Source organism: Pogoniulus pusillus, chromosome 6 (genome assembly GCF_015220805.1).
Source record: "Pogoniulus pusillus isolate bPogPus1 chromosome 6, bPogPus1.pri, whole genome shotgun sequence".
Classification (NCBI taxonomy): domain Eukaryota; kingdom Metazoa; phylum Chordata; class Aves; order Piciformes; family Lybiidae; genus Pogoniulus; species Pogoniulus pusillus.
The window spans coordinates 43,171,288-43,190,169 of record NC_087269.1 but is presented as its reverse complement, the minus strand read 5'-3'; the positions used below and the strand labels follow the sequence as shown (position 1 = coordinate 43,190,169).

The window sequence follows — 18,882 nt, the reverse complement described above, 5'->3', positions numbered from 1 at the left end:
TATCAAACGGGTGCAACAAAAGCTTGTCCTACCAGTATGGCAGGTTTACCTTATGTAGCAATGACTGATACAAAAAAAGAAAAATTACAAAATATTTTGCAATTTGCTAAGCACCACTTGATAAAACTTCCCTTATTTTTCATCTCTGCTTACAGAAAAGTTTCCCATTACTTTTTATTGGAAGGCAATCCTAAGGTTAAGAGTGTGATGAAGGGTATCAAGAAGGTTTAAAACAGATTTAAACAGAATGTAGCTAATGAAAATATTAAAAAGTAGTCCAAGCAGTATTTCAAATATTCTCTGAGACAAATTTATTTATGTTTTCTTCAAAGAATTCCACCGAGGAGAAAAAAATATTTTAAGGTTTTGTGCCCTCTTTGGAAGAAAATAGAAAGTAAAGAAAATGTTTTTCTCCCCCGAATTTTTACATAGTTCTTTTGAGATTGACTTTTTAATCACAGTCATGTTTTCTCTCTTCAGCTAGGTTTTCATGCCTGGTATTACCTATTCATATGTATAATTTGGTCTGAATTTACACCACCTTTGGTTTAATTAATGCTTGCTTCTATGCTGAAGCATCTTAAGATTAGAAGGATTTAAAAACTAAATAAAATTATTCTGAACTCCTTTATCAGTTTTATTGACATAGGCAAGATTTATTTTTTTAAATGATAACCCCCTAAATCAGATTAGTTGGAGTCACTGCAAATATTCATAGTATAGAGGAGGGAGATTAACTATTGGCTCTTGTCAGATACTCAAAATCACATGATTCTGCAAATGAGTTTTATTCATACTCCTTTATTAGCCAATAATGCCTTGACATTTCTGCTGGATCTGATGGGATATCTTTGATGATCAGCACAACACAACTTTAATACCTTATTTTGAAGTTTCAGCTTGGAAAAAAACCCAAAAAATATGTTCTGTAGTAGTGCTGGCAGTGTAGCCTACAACAGCCTACTCCAGTAATGGAAAAATATTAATTAACAAAGAACAAAAAAATGATAATAAAATACCAAAGTACCCTTAGAAATAATGAGTTTATTTATTCACAATTGGAGAAAATTCTGCTGAGTGACTAAAATTCTCGGCTGCTTCTCCACTAAAATATATAAGTAAAACTGCAAACATATAATCAGCTCTTTATGATGTTGTAGAGGCAAAGAACAAACAGCTGCTGAACACAATCAGAAAAACATGGTGATGATCATTCTCACGACTGAAAGAATATGCAGAAAGTAAGAGGGCTTACTTTGAGCGTGATCGATACTGAATGTCAAGAATTGCTCACTGTTTCCGTGTAGATCATATCCTATTTACCATGTCCAAAAGCCAGGTTCCTCTTAGCTGAAGTTATAAGAAGGACAAATTTGCTGTTGGTGAGGGTTTTTTTATTTGCTGAACTTGACAACACTGCCTATATGCAAAGACTATTAGATTGCTGATAAAAAATGTGAGATGGATTAGTTAATTCAGGGGATACAAAGAACAAGGGCCAAAATACCCTTGAGGGATTTAAGAAATTAGATTTGCTAGGCTATTTCAGAGATATTTTCAACATTATTTTGCTTGGCAGGAAGATTTCCTTTTCTCAATGTCATTGTGTTGCTGTGCCACAGGTTGCCAGTGAAACTGCTTCGGCATTCAGTGTTTCAAAGTGCTGCTCAATGTTGGACTGGAGGTGACTTTTTACCGCGGAGACACAAGCAGGTAAACCCTCACTACAGAAATGTTTATTGATAAATTAGTTCTGCAGGTATTTCAGGTTTTCCCAGGCTTCCACCTCAGCCACACTTACTGTGAGCAGGAGAATGGAGATGGATTTTCTTGGAAGGCAATGGTAGGTTTGTTTTCTTTCCAGAAACTCATTTGCTGTATCAGCAGAGTTTTATTAAAGATAGGTACATCAGTTAAGATTCAGAGACAAGGTTTAGATAGATGTATGTATACCACTAAAACATCCACTGCTATTGATTGCCCAAACCAGGAGCTTTTAACCACTGCCTACAGAATGTGTTCTTATCTCTGGACTGATGTATTGGTGTTGTATAACCTCTCAACAGGGATGTGACTATCTGTGGGCACTGCTGATAATGCAACTATGGGTTATGCTCAGATTATGTCTGCTGAGAAATTTGCTTTTAGCTTTTCTACCCACCTTTCTTTATCTTCTTGGTCAGAGAATCGTTCAAGTACATCTTGAAAAGCAAGTTTTTGTATCTCAGCTATCAACCATTGCTCTTTAACTGCAAGTTTAAACTGAAGGCCATCTGTGTTACATCAGCAATGTTTTTCAGTTGGTTTGTGCTGCATGTAATGGCTTACACAGACGTCAGTAACAAGACTGAACCTTCTGCTGTCTGTGAGTTGTTTCCCCCACTCTCCAGGCAGCAGTGCCAGGGAGCACAGAAGGACTGAGAACAGGGATGTTTAGAAGCTCGGGGCTGAGTCTGTGAATTAGTATTTTTGTGGAGGTTCCAAAGGGGCACCAAAAGGCAGCAATGTCTAAATCTCACCAAGCACTGTCTGACAGGACTCCTTAAAAGCGAAATACAGTTTTAATCTTAGTGGCACCATGAGGCAAATATGATACAAATAGGAACCTCTGGCTTTTGTTTACCATCAAGCTCTGTTGCAAAGAAAAAATTCTACTTTTTCAAAAAGAAGGGCAATAAAAATTTAAGGGGTGGGGGTTGTCAGCAAGTCTGACACAGAACAAGCATTGTCTGCAGATCTGTTGAAGCAGAAAATGTCATCTGCATAGCCATTTTTCAAAGTACAACTATGCTGTCAGAAGTAGTAGAATTTTAAATTTCAAATCCATGATTCATCCAGTCTTTCTGTTTTTCCAATCTGTTCACTGCTCTGCAACCCTTCATCTCATGGAGTGTCCTTCACTTACCCATTTGGAATTGGTTTGCTTTCTTTTTCTTCCTGTTTTTGTGTGTGTGTGTGTTTTTTGTTGTTTGTTTGTTTGTTATGACACTGAATCACTTCAACTCCTGGGATCTCCCCAAACCCTTCATGTTCACTGTTAACCTATGCATTCCTTTCACCCTGCCCATGGCACAGCAGCACCTACTCACATCTGCGTATCTTCCAAATTTCAGTTTCCTTTTTTTCACCTTTATTCTTCCTCCACTCATTACCTATATCTTTCAGAATGCATTCAGCCTTTTGTTCCCTTTCTGTCACATTTAAGTTACTTTAGAATACTTTTCCTACAATGGATAATGCAGTAACTGCTAGTCTGTCATGGAAACATTTCCTTTCTCAGTCTTCAGAGGTACCCACCTGATACAATCATACCTTCATTTTACTGTGTACATCAGCCAACAGAGGTTGCTGCAGAATATAGTGGTTATGGAGGAGGAATATATATTTTTGTATGGTGTGGAGACTTTATTTTTTATCAGCAATTTAAACCCAAGATGTTTATTTTCCAGCAATGAGATGATGTGTAGTTTGATGCTGTACCAAAGGCTTCTTTAGTCTGAAAATGAGGCACTGAAAGGCCTTTAGTAGTGTTTCACTCAGTCAAAGATGTGATTGCCTGCTGGTTAACATGCATTTGAACAATTAGAATGGATCTTAGTATTTTCATTGATTCAAGTAGCCTTTGTAGTGATTTCTATAGAACTTCTAATGATTTACATTATAACATTCCAGTATGTACAAACCAGTGAACTCTGTATTTAAGAGTCATGACTGAAACCATGAATAACAGAAGTGATAGGGACCTGCTGGCACTGAGAACATAAATTGAGATCCCCTGTTGGAAATCCTGGCCTAAATCCAAGGGACCACTTTCTCTGCAGGCATCTTGTAACATAAACTGGTCTGGTGCAACACCAGCCCTGAGTAGACTGATGCAGAAGCTTATTCTGTTAAGTTGGTCTTTCTAGAGAGAAGCCCAAAGGACTGGCACAGAGCTCCCAGTGAAAGTGCCTTCTTTAAGTGTTACTGAAAATCTTAGCATGAGGCCATCTCAAGTCTGGTCTCTGGCTGTCCTCACTTTGTGCAGATATGAGCTATACATGCTCTTCATTCCTACCACTCTCATCCTCACTGCCTTTAGATTGTGTTGTGCACAAGACATGAAAATTAACAAGCTCTGATCCTAGTTACCTCATGGAGGAACAGCTAGATTAAGTAAAAATATAGTTTAAATGGCATATGGATGTCTGATTTTCAGTTACTCATTTTAGAGAGGCATTTGCAGACCACCACACATGATTTTGATTCCTTTCAGTGGATTATTTGTCCTGGAAAATGTCAGATGGACAACTTTTGGCTATGTTTTCTGTGTGTACATCCTAGACTGTAGGAGTTCTTTTTAAAGGAGAGCAGCAGCCAGTCAGAATGTCAGTTATGGCCTGTAGATGGATTGGGGTTTGTTGCTGACATTGTTTGAGGAAAAAGCGCTATCACCTCATCTGCCATCAGGCTCTAAGCAGCCATTAGATGTCTTTTGATGTCTACTGCCCTGAAGTGCATTTCACTTGGCAACTGCAATGTTGGACTGAGCCTTACCCATGTCAATGGGAACTGAAGAAGGCCCCAGGATGCTGATACTGAGCATCTCTGTAATTCAACTGTCTGTTAGTCTCCTTTGGATTAAGTTACTGGTTTTGTACCTATGCTATTCTTAAATAATACCTATGCTGTTCTTAAATAATAGAATAAAGCAGAAATCCTTTAGTCCATTATATCTTTATTACCATTTAAGATGAAGAATAGGTGTGTAATTCATGTAAGTCTCTAAGGGTAGCAATTAATGCTTAAAAACATATCTCTTTAGGAGGAGGTATATGAAAAATGTTGTAGGCTCAACTAGATTCAAAATCCAGCATCACTTATTGAAAGATTAGGACTTGTTGATACAATGACTACTAAAAACAGATGAGGCTAGTAATTTTAATGAGGCAGGGAATAACATGTGTGACCAGCTGAGTCCTTTACAGCATGTTGTAGCAAAGTATCCTTCTCCATGAAAAGCAAAACCCCACCAAAAAACAACAAACAACCAAATAAAACAGCAGCAACAACAAAAAACAACCCAAAAAGGGATCTTTCAAGTCTGTTTGACAGGCCTTCTATCAGTACCAGATTAGTTTCAGGAAGAACTATTCCCACTAATCCCTCTCTAAACTTCCATTCCTTCCCTTAATGCCTTTACCTTAAGGTATATTAGGTTATGCAAAGGCATAGAAGATAAGGAAAAGGAAACATTAAGGTACTCAAAAAGCAGCATGAAGCTAATCAGTGATCAGCTCCTAGTAGCTCCAGAGGTGCAAGGTTCCCATAGCTGATTAGTTTTAGGACATGCACTGCATGCATTTACATCTTTCCATTTTTTTATCCTTAGGAGAGTGCATGCAGTTACAAAAAGTTTAGAGATGCAAGTGAAGCTTCTTTCACAATTACAGCAGGATTCATGAGATGGAAAATTACTTCATCAGAATTTTCATATTATCTCTATTTTTTATAGGAATATGACACCTCCACAAATCTTGTTGAATTTTGCACCTATTCCCTTCTTTGAGATTGAGAATGCCATGAGGATATTAATGTGTAAAAGTGTCTGTTTCAAATCGGCTATAGAGAGCTCTCTATCTTGCAGAATTTAACCCTCTTGCACCACAGATCTCCTCTCTTGAACTGTACAGAAATGCACTGAAATAATGATACATTTTTTCACCCATACATGTGTCCTGTAATGTGCATATGCAAGTCTTCTGCATGGCAGAATCTTTATGATTGATTTCTCTTTATGAATGCTTTTATAGTGATACTGTGGAGAAAACTAGAATAAGAAATATTTTCCAATTCCAGTTGGAAAATTTTTGGTCAACTGCTTTGATGCTGAATATCATCATGTCATTACTGCTTAAATGCTTCTATACATATTTGCACCAAGTAAGGATCTGATGTTTTCTGTTAGATTTGAAAGATAAGGAAATAACAAATTATACTTAAGAAATTGCTAACAGGCAATGCATATATCCTCCAGCATGTCATTTTCTTCCTTGGTTAAGTTTCTGTTGAAAACTATGGTTATTGTGATCTGTGCTAGATTGTATGGTCCTGCTCTGGTGGCGGTGGGGGGGTTGACTCAATGATCTTGGGTCACTTCCAACCCTTATTATCCTGTGATACGAAAATGCCAGATAAAATACTGCAAAAATACTGCTATCTTACTTATTAGTAGTATTAGAGATGTTGATGCTGTGGAGACGTTTTCACTTTCCAGAAACATGTTCTGGGAAAATAGGAGGTCAAGATGTTGGCTTGACATTACTGAACTGTAACATAACTGCAGTTATACTGGTATATTGAAGCCACTCAGTTATGGAGTTTTTGGTGATGTGCTGCTCAAACATGAAAATTTTTAATGAGGTTAAATGTGCAGCCTATGAATATTTTGGATTAAGAGAGAAGAATAAGTTTACTACAGTACTTACCATAATACTTATAGCTGGTAAACCAATAAAATTTTAATGGGCTATGTTAGGAGTGAAGTGAAAATCAAGTAGCTAATGAGAATTTAACTCTGGAGTATAAACCAGTACAGTTACATTATACACTAGAAAGTGAATTTACAAAAACAAAGCATTTGGGTACTATTTGATCTGTTTGAAAATGAAAACACCAGTACTGAAAGCCCCAGTGAATTCTTGGGTTGTATTTAACCATGCAGTTAACATAAGAAGTCACAGTCTCTGATCTATGACTCCCTATCATCTTATTGATTACAAATGACACCTGAATACGTTTGCTTCTGTGCCATGTTAAGTAGACCAAAATCAGTATTTCACATAGTGATGTGACTTCTCTTGAGCTCTATGCAGATATCGTGGGAGATGTCTAGTGCATCTGCAGCTCAGGATCCTGCTTGAAACTTGTGTTGGCTCCCTGCCAGCCCACAAGCCTTGAATAAACAGGGGACTCATTGCATGAAGTTGGCGTCATTGTGGTTCCTGCAGTTCAGACACAGCTTAAATTACTTCATTTGTTCCACTCTGCAAATCTTTGCATTAGCATAATCCTCCTTCCAGCTTTGTTCTTTCCTCTCAGATCACACACACCAAAAAAAAAGGTAAAAGAAATTGTACAGGGCACAAGAGCATTGAAGTAAATCTAGGGCTAACTTGAAGCTAGCACAGCAGGAGTAGCCTGGCATAATTCATGTACTTATTACAATTTCTTGCTGAAAGCTTCCAACCAAGATCAGTTACATCCCAAATTATCTGAGCACAACCCCTTGCCTTCAGCACAGGGAATACTGAATTTTATTTTCTTGGACTTTTTCATCATATTTCAGGCACTTCATTTTCTCATGAAAACCTGTGAAAACAAAATGTGTTAACAATGTGAGGCTTTTTTCTATCCTTTTACCACTCAAATATTTTCAAGGCTAACATGTCATAGGTCATCAGCTGATCTTAATAATGTCTCTAATCTTCAGATATCTCAAATGCTAAATGGAGAGCAAGGACCTAGATTCATCTTGTGTGTGAACTGATTTGTTCATGCTATGTGAGACTGAGTTTAGTCAGTGGAAGGGCAGACTTGCATTGCTCTTGCTTGAACATTTTTGTTTGTACTGGGAATTATAGTAATCTTAGTAAGAGAACTTTATAATGGCACCTATCTGTTTCAATAATTACTCTATTTTTTTGTTACTTTAGTCACTGCTGCACATCCAAAATGTTCCAAATAGTGTACTGGAGTAGGCAGAACAGTGTAGCAAATGAAAAGATAGTAATCTAGCAAATAGTATGTAGTAGTAATCTCTTAGTCATGGGAAGAAGATGGTTGATGCTACCTACCTAGATATTTTCAAAGCCTGCTTTCTGCTTTATTAAGTTCATATTACTTAATTAGTGTTGAGACATGAAGCAGGTATAAATTATATATTTCCTCTGAGATCCAGTATTGCTAAGACAAAAGGAGCCAGAGGAAGCTGGCAGAAACAGAAATTTATTAACAAAGTTCCAGTTTCTCACCTGTGAATTAAACAACAAATTCTGTTCACTAGGGCTCAGAACATATGTCATGGTGACAAACATTTAAAATTTGGCAAGCAAGGCAACCTTTGGACAGAATTTTAGGAGGCTGGCCTGGGCCCACCTCTCCAGCCTGTCCACGTCCCTCTGCATGGCATCCCTGCCCTTTAGCAAGTCAACTGTGCCACACAGCTTGGTGTCACCTGCAAACTTGCTGAGAGTGCACTCGATTCCTCTGTCCATATCCCTAACAAAGATGTTAAAGAGCACAGGTCCCAGCACTGACCCCTGAGGGATGCCACTTGTTACTGGTCTCCAGGCAGACACTGTGCCCTTGATCACCACTCTGTGTGTGTGACTATCCAGCCAATTCGTTATCCAGCAGTACTCCTCTCATCAAGTCTGTGTTCCAACTAGGTGACCAGGGTGTCATGTGGGACAGTGTAAAATGCCTTACTCAGGTCCAGGTATATGATGTCAGTTGCCCTTCTCTTGTCCATTGTTGCTGTGACTTCATCATAAAAAGCCACTGAATTTGTCAGGCGTGATTTGCCCTTGGTGAATCCATTGCTGGTTACCACCAATCACCTCTGCTTTGATTTCTATTTGCCTTAGCAAAGCCTTCAGGAGGATCTGCTCCATGATCTTGCCAGGCACAGAGGTGAGACTGACTGCTCTGTAGTTCCCAGGATCATCCTTTTTTCCCTCCTTGAAGATAGGTGTTATGTTTGCCCTTCTGCAGTCAGCAGGAACTTCACCAGTCTGCCATGACTTTTCAGATATGATGGACAGTGGCTTAGCAAATTCATCTGCCACTTCCCTCAGGACCTGTGGGTACATCTCCTCAGGCCACATAGATTTGTGCACTCTCATATTCCTTAGGTGCTCACAAAAATGGTCTTCAATTAGAGTGGGCAGATCTTGCTTCTCCCACTCCTTACTTTTGCCCTCTGGGACTTGGACATTGTGGTTGGATCCCTTGCCATTGAAGACTGAGGCAAAGACTTAATGAGCAACAAAACTGAAGAGGATTTTAAAATGGAAAATGTAGTGGTCAGAACAGCAGCATCTCTTTGGACCTTTCCTCTGACCCCAACATTGAATTTCCAATCACTGATTACCCTTTCCATCACTCTGATTTGCTATAGGCAAGCAGAAATGTTCCTTTAGTGTGGTATTTAGGTAATTTTTAATTAGTTTCCTAGTTTTGCTCATCTCAATATGTAGAATATGGTTACTAATGCCTCCTCTATTGGCTATTTTCTGATCATCTCCTCTCCCCATATACTAGTAAAGATAATGTTACAATTCCCTTTTCTTTGCTCGCATTACAGGCACACACACATAGCCACACAGTTACACTAAGCCAAATTCCTTAATTTTATACTGAAATCCTTTTAAACCGTTCCCAACCTGCAATAACAACTCAATCAGGGGGAAAAAAAAACCACCAAATCTGAATATGCACTTAATTAAATTTAGAGTAGCAGATTGTAACTCTTCTTTGGACAACTATTTGTAGTTAAATTTTCAGTCATTTTTACACTGATTATTTCTGGAGGTAGACAGCAGAGACCACATGATGATACCCTTGTGAATAGCAAGCAAAGAGACTGCAAACTGTATTTTACTGTTATAGGGTAAATGATTAGAAATTAACCAACATGCTGATCCGGATTTCATTTCAGTAAGTAGCATTTCAGCAAGCCACAGTAACATTTTAATTAGAACTCATTGATGGCACTGTTGTATTAGGAACACAAAAATGAAGATGACTTAATTGTTAAATCATTCATCAGATAGTTTAGTTCAGCCTTGCATCCTACCAGTGGTGTTTTTGTATTAGGAAAAGCTATTTGGCTGCTATTCTTTTAGGGAAATTAATTAAGGTGGTGATTTACTCTTCACAGAATTAGTATCAGTTCAAGAAACTGTCATAGGAGATAAAAAACAACACACCACAATCCCAAGCTCTAACCCAAAGCTAGTGTCTACCACAGATGAGTTATTCTGACTGTAAGTCTTTCTCCTGTTTGATAGTGATGATGATCCAGGTGAAGCTAGTGAAGTTTATTACATTTTCTCCAAATACAGATAAGAGAAAAATAAATTCCTGCAATTTTCATGGTTTTGTTTTACAAGGATCAGTTCTAGATAGGAAAATGAGTCTACTGTGACAACAAAAACCTGCAATTTTCCAAAATCCTAGTATCAGAATTTCTTCTGCTATTACTGAAGGCAAAATAATGTGCATCAAATAAACATGATTGTTGGCAGCTGTTACAATTTTAAGGCTATGCCTTGTGTTTCAGAGGAAATTCAAGTCTAAAGGAGGAACAGTTTCAGGGATTGGACACAGAACAATGCAAGATAAGTTTATCTCCTTCCACTGAACTGCTGAATATCTTACATTTTGCAGCATAGGCTTGTGGTCTCTCTCTGGCTGCCTTCTGCTTGCTGCTGTCTTCTCTGCTCTGTCTATGACCTTGCATACTGCCTGCCTGGTCATCTTGCGAAGTACAGGCCAGGAGGCAGAGACTGTGTACTGACCGATTCTTTGTGTCCAGGGGGGTGTGAGTCTGTACAGAGGGGGAAGAGAGGGATGAAATGTTGTATAAGGGTAAATTTCCAATTTGTGGGTGGCAAATCCAAACTGCAACAGCAGCTTCAGTGGAGAATAAGTATATTTATAATTCCTTCTTAAAGAAGTGACTTGAAAAATTGACATATTCTTAGCAATGATATTACTATTTGAAATCAAGCATAAACAGGGAAATGATGTGCTTTGAATTGTGGAACATATATAACTGCATAGGAATAGCTAGGCAAAGATACCTGCTGTGCAAGGACATCTAATTTTTAAACAGCCATAGTTTGAGAGTCTTTGTTTTGTGAAAATATCTCAGAAGTTGAGCATTAGGCCAAGAAAACAGTCAAGAGAGGTGTGATTAAAGTTGTAATACACATATTAGAGGCTAAATTCTCATCACAACACAAAAATGTAATTGTTAGAAACAATGAGGGGAATATCATACACTAAAATGAATCACTTTTGTTTCTCAGGTAGGTTTTAGAAAGTATTTTGATGCTTGCTCATTCTCCTTAAGAGAACATTAGGATGCAGTGGCTATGAAAGGAAGATTTACTTCATCATACACTCTAATGGGTCAACTTGAAGTTGAGGACGGGGTGGAGTTTGTGTAACTGTGTCCAAGCAGCTCTGCTTGGTGCCTTGTTATAGTGTGTGATTTCAAGTGCTCTTCTCATACTCATACAGCACAATGTAAAGTAAGGAAGATAACAGAATAATGTCAACCATCAATCTCATAGAATCATAGAATCAACCAGGTTGGAAGAGACCTCCAAGATCATCCAGTCCAACCTATCACCCTGCCCTATCCAATCAACTAGACCATGGCACTGAGTGCCTCATCCAGTCTTTTCTTGAAGACCCCCAGGGACGGTGCCTCCACCACCTCCCTGGGCAGCCCATTCCAATGGGAAATCACTCTCTCTGTGAAGAACTTCTTCCTAATATCCAGCCTATACCTACCCTGGCACAACTTGAGACTGTGTCCCCTTGTTCTATTGCTGGTTACCTGAGAGAAGAGGCCACCCCCCACCTGGCTACAATGCCTCTTCAGGTAGTTGTAGACAGTAATAAGATCACCCCTGAGCTTCCTCTTCTCCAAGCTAAACAGGCCCAGCTCCCTCAACCTCTCCTCACAAGATTTGTGCTCCAGGCCCCTCACCAGCTTTGTTGCCCTTCTCTGGACACCTTCCAGCACCTCAACATCTTTCTTGAATTGAGGGGCCGAGAACTGGACACAGTACTCAAGGTGTGGTCTGACCAGCGTTGAGTACAGGAGTAGAATAACCTCCCTTGTCCTACTGGTCACACTGTTCCTGATGCAGGCCAGGATGCCATTGGCTCTCTTGGCTACCTGGGCACACTGCTGGCTCATCTTCAGTTTACTATCTATCAGTACCCCCAGGTCCCTTTCCTCCTGGCTGCTCTCCAGCCACTCTGTCCCCAGCCTGTAGCGCTGCTTGGGGTTGTTGTGGCCAAAGTGCAGAACCCTGCACTTGGCCTTGTGCCGGTTAAGTGTAAAGAAACTGGATCAGACATTAGCATATGATCCTTATGAAATCATAAGTAAACAGTGATCTAGATACAACAACATGGGGACTGATTTGAAGTCAGTGATATCAGCTGAAAAATACCCAATAAACTTCAATGATCAAAGACACAGTAAATTAAATGTTCTATGCTGAATAAAACATACTGCTTCCTCTAAATCCCTCTTTGTGTCACTGAAAACCTAAGGAACCAAATATGAGCAAGCAAAATGGCAGAATGCTGAAATTCAGATAGAAATTCTAGAAAGACCTTGTATGGAGCAGTTCTGAAGTCTGTTACTAATAAGGATTGACATCTGAATACCGGAAACTCCTCTGAAGCAGGGAATGTGACATAGAAGCTGTTTATTAACCAAACAGAATGCTACTGGAAGCAATTAATATTTACAAAACCCCTTCTATTTCTTTAGTAGGACTTATGAAAACAAACTGATTTTAACTGTAGATTTGATTTAGTTTAACTTCAGGAATACTCCATAATTTAGAGTTAATATACACTTAGATATGAGAAAATCACAAATTACAGGTGTGTGTTTTTTTTAAACATACTAGAGCAGTTCAGCTATTCCACAACAAACTCACAGAACAGTTGATCAATCTAACACTAACTTGCATTTCTCTTTCCAATTTTCTTGTCAGTGACTTATCACTTTGTGGTGCAATTCTACACTTTTTCTTCTGTCAATCACATTCAATGGTGTGAATCGAGACTAAGTCTACAGGCTTCAGTGGCACCACTCTGTGTTTACAACAGTGTGTCTGAGATCAAAATACTACACTGTTTTAACATGCCTTCCTTCCAGTGAAGACTCTCTTGTCTGCCAATGAATTTCCCAGAGTGTATTTTCTTTAGACTGGTGCTTATGGTGTATAAATAATTTGGCAGGTGCGTTGTATTAATATAAATGATCTGTCACAGTACTGAGCTCCTTGCAGCCCAAGTGATGTGTGCAGAAACAGAGTGGCAAATGTGCCTGTTTACCTCTTCCTGCTAATGCTGTTTTAGGTGGGGCTACATTTATTTGCAGTTTGTGACCCTTCTACTCCTTCCTCACGATTTTTGCATGCATTTCTCTTCTTATATAAAACAAATGACCCTTCCTAGAGGTTAATATGAAAGCCTCAAGGACTTAAGCTTTGTTTTTACCAATGTCTTACTTTAGAAACTGCATAGTAACAACAGGTTAAAACAAAGGCTAAAATGAAAGAGAAAATGCAAAGTTCCAAAAATGAAATATGAAACTTATTTAAACTTAATCTGATGAAACAAATACAGTAAATGCTTTGAATAGAATTGTAAGTGCACGATTATTCCTGTTTCACATGAGCCAATAAGTTCAGTGTCACCTTTACTTTTACCATAGTAGTATCTGCCCTGGGGGTGTAGAGGCAGGCCCTACCACATAGCACAGGCCTTGAGGCCAAATTCATTGTACACCCCTACTTTGAAAAATACTTTAGAGGATGGTTTCAAAATGATTGGTTCAGTATTCAGCATTTTCTTGCCTTTCTAAATGTAAATAACTGCAACACGCTACAAGTTTCTGTATTGTCTGATATCTTCCTAAAGCTCTCTGTAGAGATTTTCTTAAGTGTGCCTGCTGATGTAACATTATTTGTATGCATCAGAAGATTATATGTATACTTCCCCCAAGTTGTGCCGAGGGAGGTATAGGCTGGATGTTAGGAGGAAGTTGTTGGCAGAGAGAGTGATTGGCATTGGAATGGGCTGCCCAGGGTGAGGCTGGAGTCACCGTCCCTGGAGGTGTTCAGGCGAAGACTGGATGAGGCACTTAGTGCCATGGTCTGGTTGACTGGCTAGGGCTGGGTGCTAGGTTGGGCTGGATGCTCTTGGAGGTCTCTTCCAACCTGATTGATTCTATGATTTTTATTGTCTCAGTTTTGTCAGTTCTTTCATTGCTATTTTTCAAAGGGTAGGACTGACACACAAGAAGATCTGTATAACTTATGCAAGGTCATACAGAAACCTGTGGCAGAAAATAGAATTGAAATATTTGGACAGTTATAGTTGCATAGGCAGGAGTAACTTAATTCTCATGGATGTAAGAGTAAACATTGAAACTGCATAAAGTATCCACAGTGATGATGTTATACTGAATGTTTAACTCCTCTTCTATGTAGGTAATTTTCAGGTTGTTATGAATATGTTTATTTTTCCAAATGCTTGAGCAATGTAGTCTTACACCTAATACTTGGCAAGATTATTTTCTGTATTCACTATTCAACAGTTATCTGCTGTTTTCAATCCTCTCATTATTTTTGACATTATTATGGAATTATTTTCATTGAAGTACAAACATGTCCACACATACCGATGAGATTCGAGAGTTCTTTTTAGCATTTAATTGACATCATTGAAAAAGAAGGACACAGTAATATACAATCATGAAAAAAAGAATATATCATAGAATAATAGAATGTCAGGGGCTGGAAGAGACCTTAAAATATAGAATCATAGAATCAACCAGGTTGGAAGAGACCTCCAAGATCATCCAGTGCAACCTAGCACCCAGCCCTATCATCTGGTCCAGCCCTCCTGCCAGAGCAGGATCACCTAGAGCAGATCACACTGGCATGCATCTAGATGGTTCTTGAATATCTCCAGAGAGGGAGGCTCCACAACTTCCCTGGGCAGCTCATTCTGGTGCTCTGTCACCCTCACATTCTCGTTGTAGTCAAATCATGGCTTTTACTCAAACAGTCACAGCTGGTTTTTTGCTAAAGTTCACTGTCTGCTATCCAGAATGCACACATACATTTCCCAATATTTTGCTACTGTCTGTGACAAAAATACAGTTAATTAGGCATGCTGAAAGGAGAACTGTAGCTGCTTTAATATGCATTGCTTCTGTCACAGAATGTTCAAACACTGGTGGTGAATCAATTTGAAAGCTCCAAGTAGGCTGGTTAATATAAATTAAATTAAAAGCCCAAGGCTGCTTGATGTGCATTTTTTTCAGACATTGGCTGCAATCCTGCTTAAAAAGTTCCTGCCAGTCTCAGCTGCAGTTTTCAAAATTATTATATTTCAACCAACTCCCATTAACTATCATAAATATTTCCATATTTGCTCTCCCATAAATACTGGTTGCTGAGATACCTGTGTACAAATAGAAGCTCTCCTTTTTATTAGTGTGTCCCTGATTCATTCACTGACAAAGGATTCCTGTGCTGCAAGATGCATTTATTTGTGCAAAAATGGTAGAAATAGAATGAAACCAAATTCCTCCCTGTTGCTTTTTTTGGCTGAAATCATCCTCTCATCCTGCTCTACCAGCAACAGGAACTGTGGCAGTAGGCTTTAGCTTCCTGGCGATGAGGAAGCAATAACAGGTTCTGTGCTGGCTTTGAATCCTATTTCAGCAAGTTGACCCCAAAGAGTGGGGAGTGCTTTAAAATCAGAAAGTATTTTCCTAGAAACGAGGTGCTGGAGATTCTTATACCACTTCCTTTTTAATGGGTTGCTTTTTGTTTTTCATACAACTCCAAATTTTGCCTGATTCTGGTGCACTTTCACATGCAAATTTAAACTCACTTTTGAAAGTCATCATTCAACTGCATCTCCTTTCATATGCCATCATAGCACATGTGTCATTTTTGGAGTATCACTAAACTTATTATGGAAAAATAGATTGAGAGGCTCTTAAGAGGTGTTTTTACTCACAATGGGATTAGAACATGTGGTATCCTTGACAGAAATGTATTAAAACTTGTGTGTGTATGGAGACATCAAACTTTACAAGAGGGAATTTATTTTGAACAGAGCTCTGTTATTACTAAAGAAGGTTTTGGATGTTGGACCTGAACTTTTCTTCTTGCAATTATCCCAGCCACATGGCTATGGAAAACATTGTAGTCACTTTCAAACACTCTTTTGCATGCTTCATGTTTCTTGTCACTTTTCACTGTACTTTCTCAATCCCCATTCTTTTAGCCTGTCCCTGCAGGTTTCATACACCTCTCACCTTTTCTGTTGCCTTAACTTGGGGCCTCTCTTCCTCTGGATTCTACCTGAAGTGCAGTGCTTGCAGCGAGCACTACTATGCTGCTGAGGCAAGGACCTGGCAGAGCATGATAGTCTGTACCCTGCTTTTTACACTCCAGAATGAAGAGTGGTTTCGTACAATGACATTGCATCACTGACTCATACTCAGCTTATGATTCAGTATAACAACAGACTGTTTTCTGTAGAACTGCTACTAAATTATTGTTCCTCCTCCAGGTTTTCTGCAATGTATTATTTATTTAGTTAGTTAATGTGAAGGATTATGCAAAATTAATAATCTGCATTAATTTTGATATCCAGGCAATGATTGTTGATAACTATGAAAACTGTTTATTAACATTAAAACTCACCAGAAACTTATTCACAGGTTCAAAAAGCAATGCACAGGTTGGAAATTTATACACAGGCAAAACTAGAGCACTTATTTCTTAAAGTGGCAAATGCAAATATTATACTGGAAGAGGCTTTAAGTATTTACTCACAAGGTTATAAATCAGACAGTACCCAAAGCAGGTGGAAGTCTGTCTGGTGGGCTGCTGAGACTTGATTTCTCCCAGGCTTCTGGAAAGGAGGCTGACAGTCTCTGACCTTGTCCCGGGCTCCTCTGGACGATCTGTGTATCTCCAGGACTTGTAGCCTTAGCAGGAAGACTTTCAGGGACAGGCAGGATGTCTTGAGGTGTGCAGGGTCTCAGCACAGTGTCACGCTGGGGGCTATGCAAGATGACAGCATGCAGGCATTTGGAGCCTGCTCCTGGTCAGCTCTCCAGGCAAATCCAGGATGCAAAATGAGGCAGCAGCAGCCTTGTGCTACCTGCTCATCCTTCTATCAATATCCAGCCTGCCACTAGTGGGGTGTTGGACATTGATGAGCCAATGGGAATGGCACTTTGCCAGGCCTCACCACATCAGGCAAGTCCAGGGCTTTTGCCCTCCCCTCCCAAGGTTGCTTCCCCAGCACAGAGGGAGGGGGGGCAGGCAAACATATCTGGGCATGGGCAAGCCCATGTTTGCCCCACCAGGCCTACCACCACAGTTAAGCAAGATGCCCTTCTTTCACTGCACAGGACTGGACCTATGGCAAAGCTCTGACAAGTCTAGTTTAGTACACCCTTCCCCTATAGCTGTGAACCATGGATGTTGTTATAATACTGTCTAGTCCAAGTTTAGCTCTCCCTTTTATGAGAGTGTCCTCTGGGACACACTGGAGAAAAACTTGCAACATCTGAATCTTCTACTTCTCCCCTATTCACAAAGCCTCTAGGCCAGTAAAGAATATTAAATGAAATTAGACTGATCTGACACAACTGATACCTGACAGCTGTTTGTGCTACTACTTATCTCCTTCTTATCCCTAGCTATGAAAGTATGCAGTACTGTCAGTTACTTGGCATATTTGTGCTCACCATTACTTAAGAAAAGCAGTTGAGTTGGGCAAGCATTTTGCTCTTTTGTAAGATCATATTTTTAGATATCACAGAATCACAGAGCGTCAGGGGCTGAGGGACCTGGGGCTGTTTAGTCTGGAGAAAAGAAGACTGAGAGGGGATTTGAAGGCTGCCAGGAGAGGGGGGACAGGCTCTGCTCGCTGCTCCCTGGGATAGGACAAGGTGTAAGTTGCAGCACAAGAGGTCTAGCCTCAACGCAAGGGGAAACTCCTTAACTGTAAGGGTCACAGAGAACTGGAACAGGCTCCGCAGGGAAGTGGTGGAGTCTCCTTCTCTGGGGACTTTCAAGGCCTGTCTGGATGTGTTCCTCTGTGATCTGTGTTAGATAGTATTGTCCTGATCCAGCAGGGGCGTTGAACTCGGTGATCTCTTGAACCCTTCCAACCCCTAACATCCTATGATAACATTGAAAATGCTTTGTTTTCCAATAGTAGTGTCTCAATGTTACGTTGATGAAGTTGAACTCACAGGTTTTCATCATAGGAACCATTAGTATCTAAAACCTTTTTGAAATGCCTATAAAGGTCTATATGAAATGTCTATAAAGTATTTGCAGATAGATGGGAAAAACCTAAAAGATTCATCAGTTGCTCTTTATCTATAATCTATGTCCTTTCTTAATTATTGCATCTTCCTTCATACAAACTCAAAGCACTGCTGTGTGTGAGTGTGAAGTTGAATGTGCTTATTATTACTGGTTTAATTTCTTTCCTCATCATTGCCCAGGGAGGTGGTGGAGTCACCGTCCCTGGAGGTGTTCAAGCAAAGCCTGGATGAGGCACTTAGTGCCATGGTCTGGTTGACTGGATGGGGCTGTGTGCTAGGTTGGACTGGATGGTCTTGGAGGTCTCTTCCAATCTGTTTGATTCTATGATTATGGGGGATCTTGGCATATAAAAATGGCATATTCAAGACTGAACTACAGCTGCTTCTTAAAACCACTCTTCCCACTTGCAAATTTTATCTGAAGCATTTTGAAAACATATCTTGTTTCCCAGTGGTTTAGGTGATAAATACTTTTCCTGAGTTGTGTTTAGTAGTGTGGTTTTGTTTGTTTCTTTTTCACAAAGCCTGATAGAGAAACCTTATCTTTTGTCACCAGGTCACATTTTTCATTGACTCATCTTCTAGGGTAAATTTTAATTTCCCCAGAGAGAGCAATTATATGGATTAGCTGTGAAACTTGCTTATGGATCTGTGGCATCTGCTGAGAAAGTTCAGAACATGACACTGCAAAGGTGCTTTATGAAATCTAA

The 18,882-nt window shown here is 39.5% G+C and overlaps 1 long non-coding RNA gene across 2 annotated transcripts in view; it reads left to right on the top strand.

Moving 5' to 3' along the window:
• Positions 1–18,882, top strand: part of LOC135176571 (uncharacterized) — a 74,331-nt gene that overhangs the window by 5,688 nt on the left and 49,761 nt on the right. Inside the window, exons 2-3 of one of the 2 annotated variants that reach the window (XR_010302735.1) lie at positions 1,623–1,713; positions 5,495–6,964. This is a non-coding gene — a long non-coding RNA (uncharacterized LOC135176571). Of the gene's footprint in view, positions 1–1,622; positions 1,714–5,494; positions 6,965–18,882 lie in introns of those variants that run through there. The other variant, XR_010302736.1, reaches the window with a different exon arrangement.